Source organism: Dipteris shenzhenensis, unplaced genomic scaffold (genome assembly GCF_047967505.1).
Source record: "Dipteris shenzhenensis isolate YYH24624 ecotype China unplaced genomic scaffold, Dip_SZ_1.0 scaf0533, whole genome shotgun sequence".
NCBI classification, from domain to species: Eukaryota; Viridiplantae; Streptophyta; class Polypodiopsida; order Gleicheniales; family Dipteridaceae; genus Dipteris; species Dipteris shenzhenensis.
The window spans coordinates 1-5,000 of NW_028239839.1; positions in this window are offsets into that span (position 1 = coordinate 1).

Consider the following 5,000-nt stretch of genomic DNA (forward strand, 5'->3'; position numbering starts at 1 on the left):
TTGGACTTCTTACTTTTTCTTCTCCCACTTCTCTTACCTCATGATCTCTCTTCACTTTATCTATATGTGGTAGATACTACCCACCTCTCACATTCCATTATATAGATAATATCGAAAGATTCAAGGCCCAATGGAGTGAGTACTTTCGATGTGGTGATTTGTGGGTGTATTCGTACCTACCTGAAGCTGTCTCGGGAATCTCGAATTGTTGAAGAAACCTATCTATGTCTTATCTATCTCCTCATCAACTTATTTTATTCCGAGTGATAAAGACGAGTTCTCCAACCTGATGGGCGAACGACGGGGATTGAACCCGCGCGTGATGGATCCACAATCCATTGCCTTGATCCACTTGGCTACGTCCGCCCCCTACTTTCCCTATTCAGCTTTCTTAACTGGGAGAGAACAAGATCTACTAGGGTCATTCATTCGATGCGCGTACGTATTATTCGTCTATATATTAATACAAGAAAAAATATGTTAGGTGAAAAATGTATTCTCAATCTATTCCAGTGGGTACGGGACTACAAGCGTTCCGCTAATCAGAATGAGAATATCTTTGATTCCATTCTCTGTAATCCTAGAAGGGTGTTTCAAAGATTCCCCAGAATCCAAGATTGGAAACTGATAATTGTAAGATTATGGCGAGATATTACTATTATTTCTATTCATTCCATCGGACGAATCTCCATTAAATACCAAACCTTATGCGAGGTTTGGTATTTAGTGATGCTGCACGACCAGACAGGTATTATCCGTTTACAGAAGGAGCTTCAACAGAAGCTAAGTCTAGAGGGAAATTATGAGCGTTACGTTCATGCATAACTTCCATACCTAGGTTAGCACGGTTGATGATATCAGCCCAGGTGTTAATAACACGACCTTGGCTATCAACCACGGATTGGTTGAAGTTAAAACCATTCAAGTTGAATGCCATGGTGCTGATACCCAAGGCAGTAAACCAGATGCCTACTACGGGCCAAGCGGCTAAGAAGAAGTGCAGAGAGCGAGAATTGTTAAAGCTGGCATATTGGAAGATCAAACGGCCAAAATAACCGTGAGCAGCTACGATGTTGTAGGTCTCTTCCTCTTGACCGAACTTGTAACCTGCATTAGCAGACTCATTCTCAGTAGTTTCTCTGATCAAACTAGAAGTTACCAAAGAACCATGCATAGCACTGAATAGAGAGCCGCCGAATACGCCAGCTACACCCAACATGTGGAAGGGATGCATAAGGATGTTGTGCTCAGCCTGGAAAACGATCATGAAGTTGAAAGTACCAGAAATTCCTAGGGGCATACCGTCAGAGAAACTTCCTTGACCGATTGGGTAGATCAGGAACACAGCGGTAGCAGCTGCAACGGGAGCTGAGTACGCAACAGCAATCCAAGGACGCATGCCTAAACGGAAACTAAGTTCCCACTCACGACCCATGTAGCAAGCTACACCAAGTAGGAAGTGAAGAACGATCAGTTCGTAAGGACCACCATTGTATAGCCATTCATCAACGGAAGCTGCTTCCCAGATTGGGTAGAAGTGTAAACCGATAGCTGCAGAAGTAGGAATGATAGCACCGGAGATAATGTTGTTTCCGTATAGCAAAGAACCGGAGACAGGCTCACGAATACCATCGATATCTACAGGGGGAGCTGCGATGAAAGCAATGATGAATACAGAGGTTGCGGTTAATAAGGTGGGAATCATTAAGACACCGAACCATCCGATGTAAAGACGGTTTTCAGTGCTGGTGATCCAGTCGCAGAAGCGACCCCATAGGCTTGCGCTTTCGCGTCTTTCTAAAGTTGCGGTCGTGGTAATTTTTGGTTTTCGAAACGATTGGTGATTACCCAAGCTGATGAGCCTGTTGATCCATAGTATATCACAGAATCCCACCTGTGTCAACTAATCTAATATTGATTGAATATCCGAAGAAACGGGAAGACTTCCCTTTGTTTTCGCACGATACTTCTTCAAACCTTGACTCTCTTTTCAGACGCATTTCCCTTTTATTATCATAAACCACGGGAAAGTCAACGTTAGTTCGGCTCCTCGAGTACATCATGGGAGATGCCAGCTTTGCCTTAGATGTACTACGACTCAATCATCGATTCGAGGTGAGGGACATACAGGATAAATATCTGCTGGCGTTGCCTGACATCCCCCCCCCCCCCCGAGGTGAGTAGTCCGCCCCAGGCGGAGATAGTTGAGAATGGTGGGAGTCGCGGGGATGCGGGCAGTGCCAATCATGTCGATCATGTCGATTGTGTCGATTGTGTCGATCATTCTAGTCATGTCGATCATGTCGATCATGTTGATTGCGTCGATTGCGTCGATCACTTTGGTCATGTCGATCATGTTGATCATGTCGATGATGTTATGGACTTTACGATTCGACACTAGTCTTTCTCTTTTTCATGAGGTACTATACCAGTGACAAAATTTCCCCTATGACTTGGATATTCTTTCTCCCATTATTTAATTTCTGCTTATCCATATGCTTCTGGCGTATCTTGATTCCTAATACCCTGCGCTCCGGAGTAGAAGGTTTCAATCCACCAATAAGAGGTTGTGGATTGAAACGAACCCGGAACTAACGGAAATGGGCAAAAGCCTTATTAGCTTCTGCCACCTTGTGAGTCTCCTCCTTCTTCCGTACAGCACTACCAGAATTTCTGGCAGCATCCATTAATTCATCACTTGATCTTAAAGCCATACTTCGACCTGAACGTTTTCGACACGCGATCAATAACCATCGGATAGCCAAAGCTCTTCCTTCTGCAGGTACTACTTCAACGGGGACTCGATAAGTCGATCCACCTACACGTTTGGATTCTGTTACTATATCGGGAGTTACCCTACGTATTGCTTGTCGCGGGACAGACAGTGGATTCTTATTCGTCTTTTCCTTAATCCGCTTCATAGCCTGATAGAGAATCTGATAAGCCAATGATTTCTTGCCATCTTTAAGAATACGATCAACCAACATGTTTACTAATCGATTACGATAAATCGGATCCGATTCTATATTTTTCTTTTTGTTCGCTACATTGCTCCGGTGTAACATGAGTTTACAGATATGTCGGATTCCGATTCTATCTCGACTGTATCTTAGAATCTTATTTGGGCTTTTTCACTCCATATTGTAGGGTGGATCCGCCGGTTAGTCGAGGATCTCCCCCCAAACTGCACGTGCGACTTTCATCGAATGCAGCTTTCCATATGATTGAATAGAAAGTCTTGAAGTAAGTTCGGGTTACTTCAATGAATCATATTTACTCATTAGGCATTGAGTATCCGTTTCCTCTTCATCATCCCACGAATAGGAGAAGGGAAATCCCGTATTTCATTTATCTCACCAAGAATGTCCGTGGGTTTATTGATCCAATTACCAAATGTTCACAAAACCTCCACTGAATCTCCATAATCGGTCCGAACTCGTTCTGAGAGAGAGAAGACATTCGAAGATTTTCCAAATAAATGGGAGTCCGGGTAAGACTCAACTTACTGGAATGCAATACCCTGGACACCGAGTTGTTTCACACGAATAAGATAATAATCAATCTCCGTAATAGCAGGCTTCGGTCCCCTGGCAACATTCCCACTATCGGGTCGGCTATGCATTTGACATATCAGAACAACCGATACGGAATCATTGCGATGATACAAGTTACGACAATGTTCTGCAACGCACTGGAACGCCCCTTCTTACGATCCTTTACTCCTACAGCATCTAAAGTTCCTCTAACGATATGATATCTTACACCAGGTAGGTCCTTCACCCTCCCGCCTCTCACAAGGACCACGGAATGTTCTTGCAAATTATGGCCAATACCTGGTATGTAAGCCGTTATCTCGAACTTGGAGGTTAATCGAACTCTGGCGACTTTCCGTAGGGCAGAGTTAGGTTTTTTTGGTGTAGTTGTGGAATAGTTGACAGATGAGTCAGTTTCAGTGTCACTCTACAGAACCGTACGTGAGATTCTCACCTCATACGGCTCCTCGTCATTCAATTAATACTAAGAATAGAAGTACGAAATACCTTTCGGTTGTTACCCGATACAAGAGGATTCACAAAATAATTTTGATATTCCATTCTTTTGATATTCCATTCTTTCATTTTCAACTCCCTCCTGTGTGTTTGCCTCTACCTCCTCCCTATCCCCCAAATCGATTCGCTAGTCTACTTACTTCAGTGTCATTAATATTCTTAAGAAGTAGTAAGGAGAAGGAGATTCTGTTCCTACTTCAACTTCCCCAGAAGTAAATAGGTATTCACCGTAGTATCTATTTCCTGCTTCGATACTACCGATATAGACTTGGGAGAATTATTCTCTGATGTGGAAGAAATAGAATCTACAAGTGATCTGTGAAAAATCCTTCTACTCTCTAGAACCACCCGAATTGCTAGTGCTAATGATATTCGTTCCAATATGATAGAGTGAATTAATAGATAAAGGTGGAAGAGGGAGATATGGAATGGAAAGATGGAGAATATATTGATTTGATGGGTAGATTCGCTAATGAGTCTCATGTCTGTTTCCATTTCAGTAATATTAAACAGATCGAATATACGGGGGATTGACGGGTTGATGTAAGCTTATCCATGTTATTAATCACTATTCAAGAAGGAATCCATTCTGAAATGGAAAAAAGCTTTGATATGATTTGGCTTTCGTTCTTTCGTCTGCTGTAACGAGGCTGTCTGAGGAGGATTCAGTAACCCATAGGGATATCTACCTCTACCATATAGGATCCAATGACTGCTTGAGGCCCGCCAATGGCGGTGTGGATGAAACAGCAGTGGTAGAAAAAACCGGGGATATAGACGGAAGAGGAAGAATTTTATTATCTCGGTTATCCTATTCCGTAACGAGCCATTGACGTAAGTCCTACATCTTCTTTCCTCCCTCTCCCGTGGACCAGATCAGAGGTTCGGGTTCCGTGGGAAGAAGATTGTACCACGAGAGCTCAAGGGGGTCAAGTTGTTGTTACTATCAAT